Below are 20,356 nucleotides of genomic sequence, written 5' to 3'. Positions count from 1 at the left end.
AGTTCCAGTCACATAGCCCATGTTCAATATTACTGTGCCGGCTTCTTTGAAAGAAAACTTTTGCTTCATCATCTGGAAAAAAAACAACTTGAACTGATGCTTTATTTAACCCCTTGTGATGACCGGCACATATACATCGCTCTCCTTTGCCCCTGCAGTTGAAGTTGGTGCTGGCTTATAGGCGCATCGTCTTGTTACCGGGACAATGTGCTGCATCACGTAACAAATTGTCAACTTTTTGTAAAACAGGCTATCTAGACCAAACAAATAACTAGAATAAAGTAGTAAAACTGATTGAATAGTTATTTCTTTTGTGAGTGACCATGGTATAAGCAGGATATTGGCCTTCAAAGTGTGCATTATCAGAAATGAACAAATTTCATGGAAGCAACCATCCTCCGCTTCACGTCGGACCGTTCAGGCTTCCACAGTGAGTGTTTATTTCTGATAATGCACACTTCGTCGGCCATTAACCCTTACATAACCAAATATACAGAGCCATTGACATGACATTCAAAAAATAATAATGAAATGTCCCTTAAATGAATGAATTGTGGCTAAGAAGAAGTATTTTGTGCGTACTAGTAAGCATTTTGTTGCCACAATTTAGTATTTTGTCCACATATATCAGTATTTTGTGGGTAGTAATTAACGTTTTATGTGCTCTAATTAGCATTTTGTGCACACAAATTAGCATTTCCTTTGCACTAGTTAGCATCTTGTGGCCATAATTTTGTTATTTGTGTGCACTATACACCATTTTGTAGGGCACAAATTAGCATTTTATGGCCACAATATTGTGTTTTTGTGAGCACAAATTATTATTTTTGTGGGCACAAATTGCATTTTGAGCACAGTAGTTAGTATTTTGTTGCTACAATTTAGTATTTTGGACACAAATTAGCATTTTGTGTGCACAAATTTGTATTTGAAAATATTCAATTCCTACTCGTTTGTGGCCACAAAATGCTAATCTATAGCCACAAAATGCTAACCTATGGCCATATAATGCTAATTTGTGTCTACAAAATAATAATAAGTACGCACAATATACTAAATTGTGGCCACAAAATGTTAATTATTGTACCATTCTGTGCACAAAATACAAATTTGTGCCAACAAATTATTGATTTGAGGAAACATTTCTTTATGTCATATCCAGGGCTCCATACAAACATTATTCAGCAACAAAAAGGAAAAAAAGACAGTTTAACAGAACATTTAGTTTTTTGCTGAAAAGCCATTGTCTGTAACAAATGAGCTCACACCTTGATGGGCAGGCAATATATCACTGTCTCAGTACCACCACACTGCGCTATACTCACCTACCAATACACTTGTCAGCCAAATGACTTTCCAGTCTATGATTGTCAGCAGCTGCCATAATGATAATTTATTTCTCTGCTGCTTTACAGTTTTTGCCTTATTTCTACTGTTTCAGCCCAAAACAGTGCAAGCTGAAATCCATCATGTTCTGCATGGATGGCCAAGTGTCGAGGCTGACATGTCGCGTCCCACCAGGGGCTCTGGTGTCGTCACACAGCAGCTTCCCTGGACAGCAAGATTTCATAGTTCACACTTTCCCATTAAATAGAGGGCATCTTTCATAGCACTGACTTCACAGTTGAATTGCTGTCAAATCAAGGTTTCCTCTCTTCCTTTTGTTTCTTTTAACTTCAACAGCAAACGACCAGGAGCTGGATTTGAAAAAAAGAGCGGGATCAGGTGAAGAATGGAGGTATGGAGTTTTAGTGCAATGTTCCAAGCTGGAGGCTATGTCTCCTGCGTGGTTTTATTAAATCCTGTGGGTTTAGCATTTCCTGTACTTCGCACACTGAAAAGAACTGATAAAAAAATAAATGTACAAAAATGGGGCCTTGACCTTTTCAAGCAGACACAGAGTGCAAAGGTTTCTAATCTCGGCTGCTGCAAACACTCATGTCTGAATGGCTCTAAACATTTCAATTTTCTATTTTATGCAAAAACATCACAGAGTTTTCATACAGTACGCTCGTTAACTAACAAGTGAATAGTATGGTGGACCACAATGCAACTGGGTTAGATTATCCAGTGTTGCCCAGTAACAAATCAAATCCTGTTTTTTCTGCCTGTTGCATGTTTTTCATGTTTTTGGTTTCTTTCCATTCATTTGTATAAAGGATCCCTTTCTGAGTTTTTATTAGGTAGAGCAAAAAACCCAGAACAACTGAGGGAAGAGTTGGTTCTATGGGAAAGGGTCAGATACAGCTCTATGCTCTTTATTGATTATAGAAACTTCAAATAAGCCGCGTGTTCAAAGGTGTCCAAACTGCCTTGCAGAAAACTTTCAGAAGATTGAATGAAATACAATTCCCCCCCCCCCCCCTCACAGAATCTAACCATCATTTATTTTCTTGATTTGTGGCTTTCTTCATTGTTTTGATATAGTTTGTTCAACTATTAAACAAGGAAGCAGAAAATAGTTTTCCTCAACAGGTGGCTGTCACAATTCTGCTGTGTGATCTCTGTGATTAAATTAGGTTTATTTTTTAGGTTAAATAGTTTTTAAAGAAACATATTTGTGAATCATATAATGTTGATAACACCAAATCATAAATATAAATTAAACGCTAAAAATTATAACAAGGTATGTAAATAGATACAAATATAAATACAACACATACAAAGACAAAAGTAAAATAAATGATATCAATAAATTTGTATAATTTAAAAATATAACAGTATAAAATTTACCATTTGAACCCTTGTCTTCTTGATTCGATTATTGCAACCACTGACATTAAAGTCTTGTTCTGCTGACTGACAGCTTTTTGGTTGCTCCCTGTATTCATGGAGGAGTTTGTTACTTTGCAATATTGTAATCATGAATTATTAATGAACATGTAAGACTCGGAACCAGTTTCCATTTCTTCATGTGGGTGTGCTCTGATTAACAGAGGTTTATATTTACCGGTATATGTAAGTAATTACTATTTTTTAGCATTAATTTTTAACATTTTAAAACTGATGGTTTTTATGTATTTCCAAGCGCTGGCAGCTTCGCGTTAGTATAGGTGACCGGCGACTATTGATGATGTCATTAAAGGGGAATGAACTCCAAAATTGGAAGATTTTTCCATAACTCTCCATTTGGATGGTTAAATGTAGGGGTAGGGAGAATTCTATGTTATTTAGGCAGAACTGCTACAAAAATCCCAGTGATGAGGGATCAATATTATTAATGTTTAGATAGCTGATCTGGATTAATAAAAATGCTGGCTTGTTCTCACGTATGTGTAAGTTTTAACATTTATTTTGATAAGTGAGAACTTTCATGGTTTAATTTCTGCATAGATGTTGATGATTTCTATTTTTTTTTAACTTGCTATATAGATAACCTGAATGCCATGTTCCATTAGTAATGAGATGAAACAGAACAGAGTTATGTGAAGGGCACTTTAGTGAAGGAAATGTATTTAAAGTGTTCTTAAAGAATAGCAGAAACTCAGAAACACTCCATCTGCACTACGTACATGGATTAAGGTTCAGAGTATTTTGATTTATGAATGATTTTAAAAAAGGAAAGTAGATATTTTGATTAGTTATTGTTATGTCTTGCTGCTGCTGCTTTGCTGCATCCCCTGTCATTCTGCTCACCTGGCAGGTGTGGCTAATGATCTTGATCAGCACATAACATAACAGTTATTACTATATTTGTTTACAAAATCCATGTTCGGTTCTTGTTCTATGCTAATGCTAATTTTAAAAAAAGGGCAATGGGCTTATTCCCTCTGCCTATTGATGGAGCAATGGTGACGACTCACAAAGTCAAAGGGTCTTCTCATTTATTATTTCCTCTGCCATTCTTCAATGACACAGAATGCGAAACCGATTCAGCTGAAGTCATAACTAAATTTCTGTCCTTAGCTAAATAGCAAGCAGAGAATCTAGAATCTTTATAGCTGTTGAAAAAAGTGTGTACGATCAGAAAGAAATAATCAAGAAGCAGACACAGGAAAACTATAAGCATTGCAGAAATGAGAAAAAATTATGTCATTGGGTTTTTTTTCTCTGTAAAAGGTCTTTAGACAACTTTTAAAAGCAAAGGTCCAATGGGCGGAATTTTCCAAATTCTTTTTCCAGCCAATAGACTGCCCCCTTTTATGCAAATGATTGGCACAAGGGCAGGCAGGAGGACAGTTTTTCGACCAGGACGAGTCAAAGCTACCCTGCAGGGAAAAAAGAGTGCCTCATTTAGATTCGACACAGTCACTTCTGGAAGGCACATAAAATCCATGTGCCATGCTGGTAGTTTATACTGCATTAAGAAAACAAAAAGGCAATCCTTGAAGACACAATCCTCTGTGACCTCTAGTCATTTTCCAGTTTTGTTGATGCTATGTAACTAGAACTTATGGGAATTACCATAAACTGTTGTCTGTTCCCTAAAAGCACATAAGTCACTACAGCGAATGCTATTTAGAAAATCAACATAACCTCCAACAGCTGCATTCAAAAGCACAAGAATGCATTTTTCCAGTCAGACTTTGCAGAAAAACCTTGCAGCTAAATTGGAATGTTAACATGAGCATGGTCCAGGAATCAATTTAGATGTTATTCCCATGACAGTGGCTGAGATGACGGTCTGGAGTATTTTCTATTTTGTTTTACCTTCACCAGCTTGTTTTTCCCCAAAGCTATCAACCCAAATAGAATGGTGTCTGCGTCTCAAGGCGATGACCATTGATCCACATTGGAAGTGAGACACTACAGTCTGAGCCATCAGCACAATGCATTTTATTTGTCAGGCACCATAGATGAATGACATCAGACAGCTCACAAAGCATTATTCTCACATGTTCATGCTACTTGGAACATGTTTTGTTTTTATTTCTCGTACATTCTAATAGGTATACTGCAAATATGAGTTTATATTAATATTATTTATTTATTTTTATTTAAAAAGAGTATTGTTGTTTGTACTCACAAGCCACTTCAGTGGATATGCCTGCAAAACATAATAGTCTAAAAAAACCTGTTCATTATTTTATTAACAGCAAAATACTTTTTATGTTATGTTTAATAGCTGAGAAGCTCACAAGGGGTGGTTGGGTGGTTAAAATAATATGTGCTTCTAATGTTAAGAACCCAAAATTCAGCTTAAATAAATAAAAGAGAAAGAAATTGTAATAGTAAATGTATGACTTTCTTTATAAAAACTTTAACATGATAGGCCGTCAGACATTTGAAAAGTATTTATATTTTGAAAGAAAACCAACATATTTTTGGATAAGGTTGGAAAACATTGTAGTTATCATTTTTTCTTGTTTTATCATCTTGCCAGTCTTGCACTCATCCATATTCTTCACCAGCCAATTCTGTTCAGGGTCAAATTGGGGCTGGATCTTATCCCAGCTGTCACTGGTTGACAGACTGAACCCGCGGATAAATCCCAGAGATAAATGAGACAAAAAACTGGGGGCATGCACACCAGCATCTATGCAAAAGGAAAATGAACCACGCACGCTTGTTCTGGAGTTCGGACGTAAACTAGAATTCCTAGAGAAATTCCTTCAAACATGGAAAATGTGCCAAATTCACCAGGAACAACCCAGTTTGGATTCCAACCTGGACACTTTCTCTTATGCAAAAGTAGATTAGGGTCATGAAACATTTGATTCAACGAAATCTATATATGTCAACAATTGTAAACAAGTAACATTTTTTATTATTATTTTATCAAATGAAGACCATGTTGTGACATAAAAGCTTTGTTTCCACTGAGCCGTGTAGAATTGTCCAAGCAATTTAGATGAAAGTTGAAACGTCGCAACGTATGCGGGTTGAAGCTAACAACAACAATGGAGGTCATCCTACAGCTAATTTTTTTCCGCCTGGCCTTTAGCAATTCGTATATATAAAGCATGTAACATTGTTTGAGAGAAAATCACGGATGGTGAAGAGGAATACAGCCGCTTTCTTGAAGCTTTTGCCTGTCGTAAACCATCAGCCAATCAACAGGTTTCAACAGTAGTTTCGCCGTTCCATTTTTTTATAGACCTACAACCAGGGGGGGGGCAAAAAGTATACCATTTGGTCTGGCTCAATGGGTCCATTTTATAATGGAAACACTCAAAATACTAGGCACGTCTGGACCAGACTGTACCACTCAGTGAAAAGGAGGCAAAACTGTTTTAAACTTCAGCAAAGAAAATTTAAAAAAAACATCACAATTCAAGTAAAGTTAAACCACTAAATGTGAAGTCATGAAGACTTTCTAGTAAAGTCACCCTGGTACACCCAACGGCCTTCACAAATATACACCACCAATATATACTGGTCAAGCTAAGCTATTATAACAAGGTTTAGGAAAGTGAAGTTCTGGAGCAAGACCGTATTTCTGCACGCTGTCAGGAAGTTAACTGCCTCCTCTGCTTTATCTTCACCGACAGACAGCAGTTACACTTGTGTGCACACACTGGCAGTACATTCGGGTGACACAAAGTTGTTGAAAAAAAGTGAGACTTTCATTGGTGACACCAAAAACAGACATTTTCTAAACACACTAAAGAGCTCACAAGCCTCCTATAAAACAGCTGTCTAAGTGACTGCTTGTTTCTCAAACATTAACTGATGCTGAGGCCCGGTACGCTGCTGCCATCTGCGTTGATGTTTTGAATTTTCAGCTTATCCTTCTATTGTTATGCTCTCAGAAATTTCCCCTTAAATTAAATTTCTTGACTGGCTTCTTTATTGACGACACGGAAAGTGCTGTGCAGCACCAGCAGCCTAAATGCTTGCATGTTGCTGCATACAAAAGTAGATAAATGTGTTTTCTCCAAAGCTTTTTCCAGAGTGGAGAAACCTAAATGTGGGGAGAAAAACTAGAGGAAAGCTGTCATCTTCTGCTGCCCTGTGCCCCAGGCCAGAACAGGACTGTCCCCTGCCACTGCACTCGATTCATGTAACACTCACGGTGCATTTTCTTCAAGTGCTCAGATACAAAGCTTTTTAAAATCATTCTATATATGAACAACTTAGTAAATGAAGGCAAGGAGTGTGTCATCGATTAAACAGCAGATTCGTGCTTTGATTCATGGCCAGAGTGTGTGCATTCAGCCACATAATCTCTCTTTTTCATTTCAGCACCTTCAGAATTGCCTTCTAAACACAAATAACTACAGTGGCAGCAAACCTTTGAATGCCTACTTGTGAGCTTATGTGAAATGTGGTGCGCGTTTAGCTGATTCATAATTTTCACCACTTATAAGCACATTATTTGGCTGCAGCAAATTTGTTTCTGTGGCAGATCAGATCTGATGGGAAAAAAATCTCAAAGTGTCCTAACATGCATTTACTGAATTTGTTCCAATTGTTGACATTGGAGCAGTTCAAGGCATTCAACCAAGCCTTCAGGCTCAGACATACAAAAAAAGTACAAGACATGTGAGTAAAGTTGTGTCACATTTGTTGTGTAAAGCAGAAAGAAAAAAGTGTTAAATGTAGTTTTCATCTTTTCTTCCATCCTCCCATTGTCCAAGCCTGCTTTACTCCCGTTTAGGGTCACAGGGCTGCTGCAGCCAACCTAGTGTAATACCAAAACGTGAAATACCTATGTTTGTCCACAAGACAAAACGTATGTATTTGAAGAAACAGCTCTAAAGTTATAACATGGCTACATATTATTTTCTTGTTTGTTTTTATAGGCATACTTTAGCTCACGTGACTGGCAAGTTTCCCTGTGGCAAGAACACTAAAAACAACGGATATCACCTCAATTTTTGGTGGGAATTTACAATATTTTAGGATTTATAGACACCTAAACTTTGTTTTGATGCCTTTTCAAGCCAGAAAGAGACAGTCCTATTCAACATTATGCTGTTTGTTTATGTGTTCAAGACCTAGTGTTGTTTCATTGGAACTTGTTTAAGATCTCTAAGCCAAACTGTAGCGATGGTATCTTTTTATCATGCTATGGTGGATGCTAACATTGAACTGGAAGAAAGCTGCTGTAGCGGTAACAAGTGTTATTGCTGATATTGTTATTCCTGTTTGATTAGAAAACAGCTCTTCAAAAAATTAATAAAGAGATTTCACAAACTAGAGCATAATGCACCACTAAAGTGGCAGTTTGACTAAGTTTAATTAAAAATTTACAGAAATTAACTATGTGACGACCCTTTACCTTGATAGAATCGTATCCAAATCCCAACAGATGAGCAATTTCTGCATTATTTAGAGCGGGTCATGTGGCATCAGGAAACAATTTGTGTCACTGAAGTTTTTTCTTGTCTTGGGATTAAATATTTGCGTGAGTAAGCAATGGAACTGGTGACCAAAATAAAGTGAACCGTCAGGATACACTCTGCCTTTTTTATGTCCCGCAACCTGCTTCTGTATAAACGCTCCTTCAAAATATACGATTTTTTCATGTGAGCCTACAAGCAAACTTACAGCAATTGCTCCTAAAAAGCATAAAATCCACCAACCACCTGAACAAGACCCCCCCACCCTTCAAACTTTATTACACAAATCCCCCATGCATATATTAAATTAAACCCATTTGAATATCTCTGGTTGCACAAATTATTTGTGTAGCCATGTTGAAAGAGTTGGGAGTCAAAGGCAGCATAATTAGACGGGACGCCTCTGAAACCTAATACAAGATGTAATTAAGGAAATTAATAAGGTGTCAGCCCTCTTTCACTGGATGCCTGCCTGATGATTAATCACAGCCTGGGCTAATTTGATCTATGACAAGGAAAAGGAAGACTTGGTAAGTCAGTTAGGAGAGCCCAAGTCGACAGCATATGACATTAATAAAACATGAATAGTGGGAGTTCAGAGAGGAACAAAAATCCACTCGTGATCCACATGAAGTAATCAAATTATAGGAGGCTTTAGATAGATAGCCTTCTGACAAAACCCCTAAAAAGGCAGTAAATGAAAATTAATCAAAGCCTCAGAAGATACTTTTTTTTATCACTAAGCAGTTTGACTTCAAGCATTTAGAAACACAACAAGTTTTGGAATAGATAATTTTGAGAAAGAAGGGCAGCTGTTCTTGTAGCATTTTTCTCATGATGGAGGACACATAAAAAAATTTTAGGTTAAAACTGTGTTTCTTAGGATTTCAGTCAGACAATTCATGCAGTAAAGAAGATTTATTCCACGTTTCTTTTAGTTTAGCAGAAGATTTATTCCATACTTCTTTTAGTTTGGCATAGGGCTCTGTTCAGATACATAAAACAAAGATCTCCATAGAAAACTTTGGGTATTAAACTACCCCCCAAAACCAAAAAAGGAGATCAGAAAGAGTGTGAAGAGAAAGTGAATGTCAAGATCAGTATTATGTGTGTTTAAGTCAGATGAATTGTGTTTTAGAGGCATTTCATATTCAATAGACTTACAAGTATGACTGCTTCGTGTGACCCGGTAATGAAATCGATCAATTATCCTCATTTATAAAAATGATTATTATTTCAGTTATTTTAAACTGTATAACTTTTCAAAGTTTGTAATGAAAATCTACAAACATTGTTGTTACTTACCAGGAGAGCATGCGGCCTAAATGATACAGCCTGTTGTTCTGTGCTCGTTTGAGGACACGTCTTTCTGGGAAAATCAAAGAAAGGCGTTTATTTAAAAATAATGATGACGTACTTTCGTCTTTTTACCGCTTTAGAGCAGCTATGGTGAAGAAGACATCACAGAAGAATCCGCGAAGCCACAGGAGAGAAAGCTAAATCCACCAAGTGGACATATTATTTACATGAATGAAGAGTTTAACTGCCTTTTCCCCATTGTCTTTTCTTTCTCCTTTTAATTTGAATTTTATCTTTTTCAAATATGATAGAGACAACAATACCACCCAACAGTGAAAGTAACTGTTTGTCAGTTTAAAACATAATTTTGTCAGTAACTGTGTTAAAATTGCCTCTTTATTTCCTTTTTTTCTTTTCCTTTTACACTGCCATTTGTTTTATTCTAATGCTAATTGTAGGTGCAAATAATATTTATAAAGAAGAAATACACAAAGCAATTGCCTATTAAAACATTACTTTTCTAATTCTTTGTCTAAGCTGATTAGATTTTTTTGATGGGAATTTTGATTTTTTTTTTCCTTTATTTTCTTTTTTGTTTAATGTAACTAAAATATCCTTTGTAAAGTGAAGCTGTATATAATCTATCATGTTTATAAACAAGGATAATTGATTGATTTCAAGCATTGCAGTCAAAGCAATAAATAATTCTCAGAGATGTATTAAACTCAATACAGAAATTATTAAATAACTAAAATATACTTTGTACTTCTTCAAAGTCTTTATGCTTTTTAAGTTCATTTGAGCTTGTATTGTAATTTTTCTTGTAGTTACAAACCCTGAAGAAGTCCTGCACCGATACCAAACTCTGCTGAAGGAATTTCAACGAACAAAAAGCACGACCCTCACATGTCACCAGTGTGACTGGAAAAGGTGAGAATCTGGGGCCATTTCCTGTTTTCACGGTAGGTGACAAACTCGTGACTATGCAAAGGAGTGCAAATCATTCCTGGAACAACACAAAACTCTGGAAGAAAAGATAAATAATATGAAAAAGAATGTGTTCTTTGGAATGCTCCTTTTTACTGTTTAATACTTAAAACAAATTTCATTGTGATGACACTTTGTATGCTGCAGAAGTGTATCGTATTAAAGATTGTTGTTTTCACTGCTGTCTTGTTTGTCTTTATATTTGCCACATGTTACAAGAAGTAATCAGGCCAGAATATGTTTTTACAATGCAGTTACTTCACCCTTACCAACAAGTTAGCATTGTCTCCTTTGGTAAGGTCAGAAGACCAAGTGTGTAAATACACTGTAAGGGAAGGTAATACGTGAAAATACCCAGCATTTACTACTGAAAGTACCAAGTAATAGAGTGGAAATAGGGCTGACTTTCTTTTACAGTCCAGTTTCATTACACTTAAGGGGTAGTTATGTGGTAAATTCATGGTAAATATCATGAAACATACAGCGAGTGCCGACCTAAAGGTCAAGGTACTTTATTTGTACTTACCTTGTTCTTACATGTGGTAAGCACCACAAAAGACACCTTTGCACAATATGTAAATACCCAGTAAGTATATCATAGATACCCAGTATGTACCTCATAAGTATGAACCAAGTAGTACCACATAAATACACAACAAGTACCATGTAAGTGGCGAGTAGACACAAAAAAGTACTATGTAAGTACCCAGTAAGTCCCATAAAAAGTACCATGTAAATACCATGTAAGTATGCAGTAAATTCCATAAAAAGTACCATGTAAATACCACTTAAGTACACTGTAAGTACTGTACTGTAAAAGAAATTGTTACCAAAAGTTATATTGTTAAAAAAAAAGACAGATGAGAGTTACAACACTGAAAAAAAGTTGTCCCTGAGAAACAGTGACTATTGTCATATTTGAAGAGGAGACCAAATGTCAAATTACAAGGACGGTGTGAGAAGCAGTGCAACCACAAAGTTTGTACACAGTTTGTGCAGACTATAAAGCTGGGATGAGTTGGTAAGTTTGAAGGTTTTTTTCAGGCAAAATAAAACTGTAAACTTCACCTCCTACTGTCTGCAGGTGTTTGATCAGAAGCTGAAGGGAGGTGAAGCAGCAAAAACTATGTAATTTCTTTCCCCAATGATTTCTAACTGTCTTGAGCTATATTTGAGAAGACGTGCAAGGGGAGTAGGCGTGTGTCTGTGTGCTTGTCTTTGCAGTGAACAAACCTAGGAGGTACATCTGCATATTGTAATGCAGTACCATATATTTAAATGAAATTCTAAGATGCAAACAAACAGAAAAGACGTTATTTTACGATAAAAGTTTTTCAACAGGAAAGCGCTGAACAAGTAAGTAATAATGTGATGACATTGATAAACTGCTAATAAATAATGCCCATATGTTTACAGATTATACTCCAATGGTTGCATTGTGCTGCAGTGCATCTGTTTTCACAGGATTACACCAACAACCTTGCATGCTCAGACTGTTTCCTTTGATCAGCTTGAAGTCACCAATCAACATAACATGCATGTCTTTGCGCTGTGGGAAGACAGCAAAGTACCTGCAGAAAACCCCACGCTGCTGTATGTGAACATGCACGCTTCCTGCAGAGAGGCCTCGGAGGGATTCAAACCAGGAACCTTCCTGCTGTGAGTTGACAGTACAAATCATGAGCACATGCAGACACACAGGCCATAAAGCATTGATTGCTCTTCCAGCTATAAACACGATGGCTTGGTAACCATCTTTAAACAAATTCCCACATTAATGAAAGTGACATGGCCACAGCTGGATCTGGAGATCTTTCTAACCAAAAACTGAAAGCTGCAACACAGCACCATAGTCTCAACAGCTACTACTCCGTGAAGCTTATGTATATAAGAGATAGATAAAATGTTATTTTAGCTTTTATAGGAATTCCCTTTGTTTTCCTTTTTCCTCTTTTCTGCTCTTTGTGTTTTTTTAATGCTCTTAATTGTTTTCTCTCTTTTCCTTTAAATGAACCATTTTATATTACACATTTGTATTCTCCCACATCAAAAGACATTTGATCATTTCAGTTCATCTTTTTTACCATTGTACCAACTCAATCATCTGCTTGATTCAGCCTTTTAAGACTCATTATTTTTGCTCCTTTGACTGTGGACATTATGAGTCATTGGGTGATCTGATGAGACCAGTCGTTCAACATTTTTTTCTTTTATTTAGATAACAATTAAAAAAGAAAGCGACTACTTGCACATCATTTTCTTTTGCTAAATCTATTGCCAGTGCTAAACTTTTTTTCTTGGTCACATGGACCCAGAGGAAGGGTTAGGGTTAATATGTGCCACCAACAACAGCATATAGCCTTGGAGGCTTTTAAAATACCTGCAGGCAAGACAGCAATGTGCGTCTCGGCCACACGTATCACGCACATAAATATGTGCAAATAACATCAGCCTTAAAAAGATACTCCACTCATGAGATAAGAATGATCACAATTTCCAAATAAAAAACATAGGAAGACCAAACAAACATCAACAGAAGTATGATTCAGAAGCATCATTCCAAATAAAAGTTATTTCTCAATTTCTTGTCAAAAAGCATCTTTTAGAGTTCACAGTTAAGCTGAGATGGGTAAAAACTGGATGCTGCAAGCATATTTGCAGTCTTAAAATGAGATAAAAAACAAATAGCTTTAAAAAAGGTAAATAAGTTCAAATAAGTTCAAAACAAACTGACTTATAATAAGTTGTTTGTGATTATTCTCAGAGTAGTTTGACAGTGATACTTGGTAAGACAAAGACCTCCAAGGCAAAACTCAAGGTGGTGTTAGGATAACAAAAATTTCTTTAAAATGCTTAGTTTGTGAGTGGTTGAAATTACAATTTATCTCCTATGTTTTGGGAACAAAGACAAACCAAAAATAGAAATGTAAACTGTGAAAACAAAGTTAAAGTTATGTAACTGATGGACACTGTTAACCAAGTTGAGTGTATACAATTTGGCATAAAGCTGGAGGTGGAACAGGTCAAACTGTCAAAAATGTAGCACAGAGAATGTAAGGAGATGAAAATAGCTCTCAGATAATCTGTATCATCCCCCGCTAGTTCCAGTAGAGGTGTGACTGTTGTCCTGCACTATGACAGGATTTTTTATTTTTATTTTAGTTTGAGTGAAATCTGTATCCTCACTCCAAGTCGTTGGTCTAACGTTTACCCAGAACAAAGAACAAGACAAATCTAATGAAGAGAAGTCAACTTGCTTGTAAAATAAACTGTAGATCTGGAGGATCCATAGCATGATGAAGTCAGTCCTCTTCCTCAAAATGTTTCCTACTGTGCTGCAGTGCATGAAACTGGCAGTCAAAAAATGTCAAAACAATTTTTCAGATCCCTAAAAAAAATAATGCTTTCTATTAGAATTTTTTTTATTGCGGTGCCCTATAATGTCCTTGAATTTGACGCACAACACCAAAAATGTAAATTATTCTCATGTGAGCATATTGTACTACACAACAGTAATTAAAGTAAGTCACCTGTTGTCACACGCTTGAGTGGGTACATTTTGTTCCTCTGGCATTTGACCCATCCCCTTAGGGAGCGGTGAGCATTGGTTGTGACTGTATTTGGCATTTTTTTATCAATATAACCTCCTAATTCAACTGTTGATGCTATGTGTCAAGATTCAAGACTCAAGATCAACTTTATTAATCCCCCAAGGGAAATTTAGTTGAAGTAGCAGCACCACACAAATAAGATAAGATATGAAAATAAACACAAGACACAAAATATACAGGGAAGAAAATATATATATATATATATATATATATATATATATAATCAGTTGAAAACTCTAGAACTCTCAAAAATCTTATATACATCCAAGTCTGCCAGATGAATTGTGAAGTCTAATGGCTGATGGCAGGAATGACTTCCTGTATCATTCTGTAGCACAGCGGGGGGGTGGAAGTCTGCCGCTAAAACTGCTTTTCAGTTTGTCCAACTCCCTGAAGAGGGGATGGGAGGGATTGTCCATGATGGTCCCCAGTTTAGCCAGTAGTCTGTCTCCCACCACCTCATCCAGATTGGCAAGCTTGGAGCCAATAACAGACCCTGCTTTCTTTATGAGTTTATTCAGTCTGTTGGCGTCCTTTGCTTTGATGCCAGCACCCCAGCACACTGCAGCACAGAAGATGGTGCTCGCCATGACAGACTGGTAGAACATGTGGAGCCTCCTGCTGCAAACATTGAAGGACCTGAGTCTCCTCAGGAAGTAAAGTCTCCTCATGCCTTTCTTGTAAACCGCCTCAGTGTTAGTGGACCAGTCCAGTTTATCGTCCAGATGTACACCCAGGAACTTGTAGGATGAGACCATTTCTACATCCGTCCCACCGATACAGACTGGGGAGGGTGGAGACTTTATGAGGGTACATGGAGGAACATTTTTATACTGCATTTACACCAAATGAGATTTGCGGATCACATTCACGTTGGCCGCCTCTATTTGGACACATGGCACATTCGCTGCTCAACGCCTGTTCAAAAGGGTATTCGTTAACTTGACACCCTAGATGCTTGTGGGAGGAGCTACCACCAAAATGTTTTTAGTCTCATCACTACATAAAGCAGTTTCTGTGTATATCTCATTTACAATGCGTTTCACTGTGGGACTGACACACAGCAGAACATCTAATCGCATCTGTACATTGCCTTAACATTGAAGCTGGACGTCCCTGCCACGCAAATGAGGAGGTAGAATCTGTATCTCAGTACAAAATTTCTTCATTTTACACTTTTACAGTCAGTTGAAAGATGTTTCAACCAAATCTATATAATCTAAATTACTTGTTTGTCATATTATAATAATTGTTGACTTGAAATACACATTGATTTTAACCTAATTTTGACATCATTTATTTCTGATACTGCTTGAAGCCATGGCCACAACTGTCCTTACAGGTGGGTATAAGCAGTCTGTGGATGGAAAACAGGCAAACAGAACAAGCAGATGGCCCGTACAAAATAGCAAAGTTGCAGACCGCTAGGTGAGTCCGTAGAGCCCAAATGTTTATGCAAAATTTTTGCTAAAGATGACAGGTTGTAGTGAATACTCAAACAACACGTAAAGGTAGGTAAAGAAGTAGGTGAGACGTGTGTTGTATAGATTTTTCACTTTTTCAACCTTCCCCAAATTCTGCAGACTGCACAAGGGGTCTGTGATAAATGTTCATGTAACAGGTGTTCTTTTTGTGGTGCAGCCTGACTGTTAGAAATACTTTAATTAGAAAATCAATGTCATTTTTGTGACGGCCACTTATGGATCATGTGCCCGTAGGATGCAGCACGCAGGATTACACGTGGTCAGCAAAGGCATCAGTACTCGCATCTTGCTAACACCTAGAGTACATCATAAGTGCGAGCAACTTCCATTAGCCTTAAAAACACTTAATTGCCTTTAATTGTCATGACATTCCTTGAGGTGGCAGTACGAGCCTCTAGGGAACTCACCTGAGCAAAAACCCGCAACCCCTGTATGCTTCAACCCCCATACGAGTGTATGTAACTAAGGCTTTAGATACATCTCTTCTACTTTCTTATCAAATTCAATTTCTTATTTTGTGTCCTATTCTCTCTTTTGCATTTTCTTTGGACTGAATAAAACTAATAAATATCAGTGGATCTGTTTGCACTAAAGAACAGAAATTTAAATTGATATATGTAACCTTCAACTGACTCAACAGTTGTTTAAAGAGAAAAGGTTTAGTGCCTGAGATCAAACCTTTTCTCCGAATGACATTTTCTGAGACATGTTCCTGTTCCTGTGAACTGTGTTTGTTTGAGGATCATTTGGAGAGAAATATGAATGAAATACAAAACTATAAATGCACTAAAGAACAATCAAACAATTGGTTTCAGCTGTGCCACTTGAAAGTAAGGCCAGGTGTGAAAGAACAGCACAGTAGGTAGAGAATTTTTTTTTTCAAGCCAAGTAGTTTTATGAAAATTCTTTTGTTTTTGTTCTTTTAATACTATGTGTCAAGATGAGCATGTGTTCTGCTCCTCTATTGACCTCGTTTTGCCACATTTCTGATTCTCATCAGCTTCCCCTCCTCCTGCCCATTGAAGTCGCCTGTGCCTGCTTCGTTTTTAATCTTGCTTCAGCATCACACTCCTTTATGAAATGTCTCAGCTGCTGCCAGAAAGCCCAGCGTCCCTCAAGTTTATTATTATCACTGTTGTGGATTTTTTTCATTGAAAGACTTGGTTGTGGCCTGCTCCAAGATCAAGCCTTTCACTCGTCCTTTTGACAAGTGATTTTTTTTTTTCCTTCTTTTGAGACTAAATTTACAGATAGTAGATGTGGATCTTGAATTATTAACGTTATTGCTCAACAGTTCAGTTCCAATAGCACTTTTGAAGTGTTGGTGATTTGGAGCTTTTCTTTAACAATCTACTCTAAATTGAATAATGCAGTGTACACAGGAAAATATTGTTGTTGTTTTTAAACAAAAATCTTAAATAATATTTTAAAATATGCCCACATATTCCTGACAGAAGTTTACTTTTTAGATTCTGGTGTGCACTAAGCAAATTGAATTCAGATAGCAGACTTTTTGCTATTTTTCCCCCATAAGTTTGTGGTTTCTCCCACCAAGGTTGCAAAACATTCTGACACAGATGGCAGACTTTGAAGGAAGAACCTTTTACACACTTAACCTTATGTAAGTCATTCCTAAAAAGATTTTTTTTCAATGTGGATGGCATTTGTGGCAAAGGCAGATGTCATCTCACGTAAAATGTGTTGTTTAGTGTGTTGAACCCAATTTACTACACAACTGAAGGTAATACAATGTTTAAAGCTAATAGTAATCTTTAAAAAAACTTAAATTCTTTTTCGCTCTTGCAGTAATTTCTATAACCTTTTAATGAGTAAAAAGGAAGAAATCATGTAGAACTCACAATATTGTCATAATGATGAAATGAGTAGCACATCTTTAGTTCTGCTATTCAAACTGCTAAAAAAAATGTTTCTTTTGTTTTTTTGTTTATTCATTTTTCCTTCAAAACGGCTCCAGAGTTTGTGATGACACCCAATACACATTTTTCAAATAAAGTCACAAATTCTCTCAAGGACTCCATATTTCCTACGACTTACATCATGCACAGACTCAAATCAGCCAACTCACTGGGGGGTTTACACAAGGACAGTTGTTTGCATGTTGACATCTGCCAAAGCAGCTTGGATCAGGGCAGGCAGTTGAATCTCATGGGTTTTCCTCAGTTCTTGCATCGTCATGTAGACAGCACCGTTTCACACCACCAGAGTTGTGCGAAGCCATAATGAGACAGTTTATGACTTCCCCTATGGACATGATTGGCTATATTTTCTAATGAGCAATTTTTACTTCCTCTGGTTGAGCCCTAAGTGCTTTTTGTTCGCAATATACTCAGCATGTAACTATCACGCAAACAGCCTCACCTGTAATGGACAAAAATGTTACCCTTTAGGTAATTTCAGACATCTTCCTCTGGACCAAATCTGATCTATTTGAGAGATTGGAGTATTCTATCAGAGTTTGACTGCTCGTTCTGTTTTCAACAGAACGGGCATTAGCTAAAATGACTTACCTGAAATCAAAGGTGACCTTGTCTCCTGCAGCCTCTCAAAGACATGTTTCAAATCAAATTTGGTCGCTGAAGCCTCTCTGAGGTACTCTCCTAATGAGCCCTGCTTTATCAGTTTTCAGCAGGGACCTCAATGACAAAAGCGCTTTGGCTGGTTGTAAGAGCTCTACATCACTTTCTTTATTTCAGTTCCAACCAATAGGAAACTACTTCTTTTGTATTTTCCATTTGTAAGTGTGCAGGAGACAAAGGGTTACTTCACTCAGACTGGTCACACTTTGCTGTTTTTTTCATTTATTTTTTTTCCTGTTTTCTGGTTTCTTCATCTGTCATTTTAGTCTGTCTGATTATATCAATTTAGTAATAAGCTAATGACTGTGTTATCAGTGCTCCTTTTGTTATATTAAGTGCATTCGTTTTGCAGATATAATTATCAGCTCATTGTTCCTCTGTAATTAGGCTCCCACTAATGAATTTTGGGAACTTTTTCTTCTACCCGAAACTAATTGATTCCTCTGACTCACACCAACCTCTTCAACAGAAAATGTTGCTGTTGCCACTGGCACTTGTGGTCCCTGCACCCTGTGTGCTTGGCAACAACGAACCCCATTCCATTGAATGCTCAGTTCTCATGTTCGGTGACCCAGAAATCTTACCAGGCAGAGAAAGTCTGACAGGCAGTTTTTTATTTACTTTTTAAAGCCAAATTTGCAGTATACCATACACATGTCGAAGGTAATGAAGAATGTTCACTGGAAACACAAAAAACAGCAGTAATATCAGCCCATCTGAGACTATAAACACTTTCTCTGTCAAATTACCATTGGCTGTCACACATGAGATGTGATTTGCCCAAAAACATTCTCATTTAGATTCTGGGACAAATGGATATAAGCTGTGATGCAGACTTTATAGTCTTCTCTGCGCTCTGTTCCTTTAACTGGCTGTCTGTGAGATTCTGTGAAGACCCTGGTTTCAATGAGCCTCCCTGGATGGCACAGTTCTTCATAATGAGTCTGGCTACAGCCAGTTTGGGAAATAAAGCAGATGCTTAATTTTCTTTTTCTCCTCTCTGTTGTGAATTGGCTTACTTTACTGTATTACACCCAAATTTCTGCAGTGATTTGACAGCTTCATTCTCTCTTTTGCACATTGACAAAAAGGATTAGGACCCACACAAATTCAGACACAACAAAAAGCAATGTTACAAAAAAAATACTAATACACACACCGTCAAAAGTAATTTGACCTTTGCTTTCAGGGATGAGTTTCTCTAGAGTCACTTCTTGTGCATTCCTACAACAGGCTCTTTGTTTACTCAGCGCGCCGCATTAGCAGCTCTAAAGGGCCATGGGTAAGACATCTTTGTCATGTAACACCTAAAGACAGTCAAAGGTCAGGTGGTGAAGCAACAGAAGGGCCACAGATGGAGCTGTAGCAACCGGCCCTGTTTTTGCCCGAGAGCTGTCACATCACTCCACTCCTAGCCCCAATCATCCCACTATCCCACTCTCTGGGGGGGCAGACCAGCGTGTTAACACACACTCACACACACAAGCCCACACTGGATCAGGCTTGCACTGATGGCTGCACGCAGCGGCAGTCCACTCACTTGCTGAGTGTATTAATAAGGTTGGAGCATGTCTCCGAGTCAGATTCCAAGGAGTTTTCGTGGGGCTCATGGTGACCCTTGGGCAGGATGGCAAGCAAGAAGTGAAAGCAGGTGGTGGGGGTCTACAAAAGCACAGAATCTACCTCTTTTATAATGTCAAGCCCCTGGAATTTTGCCACTATAGTGATGCAAAACACAGTTTCTAAACCCATGTCTGTGACATTCCTGGAAAAAATCTGAGATTATCCACTAAACAAACCTTTGGAAATGTTTTCATCGCACAAGCATGGAAAATAACACATCCATACTAATATTTTAGATGTTGATACATTTTTTCTTTCCGTAAATCTGAAAAGTTAAAAACATTTACTTTGAAAAAGTAAAAAGAGAAAGGAAAGGAACGCACTTGGACACCAAAGGATGATAAAATTCATCTTTATAACTTAATAACTTAGTTTATCCTTTTTGTTAAATTATGTTTAAATCTATTTCTACAAGGTAACACGTTTTTGTTGTTTTTAAATCAAAAAGTTTTAAAATGAAGCATTACATCTGGAGTTTAAGGATTGACCTAATGGAATGGCGCAAAAATGAATTAACAAATGTGAAATGT

General features: G+C 37.2%; 1 long non-coding RNA gene across 1 annotated transcript in view; it reads right to left on the bottom strand.

Annotated features, from left to right (window-relative positions):
* LOC110015128 overlaps positions 1-18,375 on the bottom strand; it is a 30,212-nt gene extending 11,837 nt beyond the window's left edge. Inside the window, exon 1 of the long non-coding RNA XR_002290236.2 lies at positions 18,135-18,375. This is a non-coding gene — a long non-coding RNA (uncharacterized LOC110015128). The remainder of the gene's footprint in view (positions 1-18,134) is intronic.
* Positions 18,376-20,356: the final 1,981 nt, after the last annotated feature.

This window comes from Oryzias latipes, chromosome 5 (assembly GCF_002234675.1).
Source record: "Oryzias latipes chromosome 5, ASM223467v1".
Classification (NCBI taxonomy): Eukaryota; Metazoa; Chordata; class Actinopteri; order Beloniformes; family Adrianichthyidae; genus Oryzias; species Oryzias latipes.
This window is presented reverse-complemented; position numbering and strand designations above follow the sequence as displayed.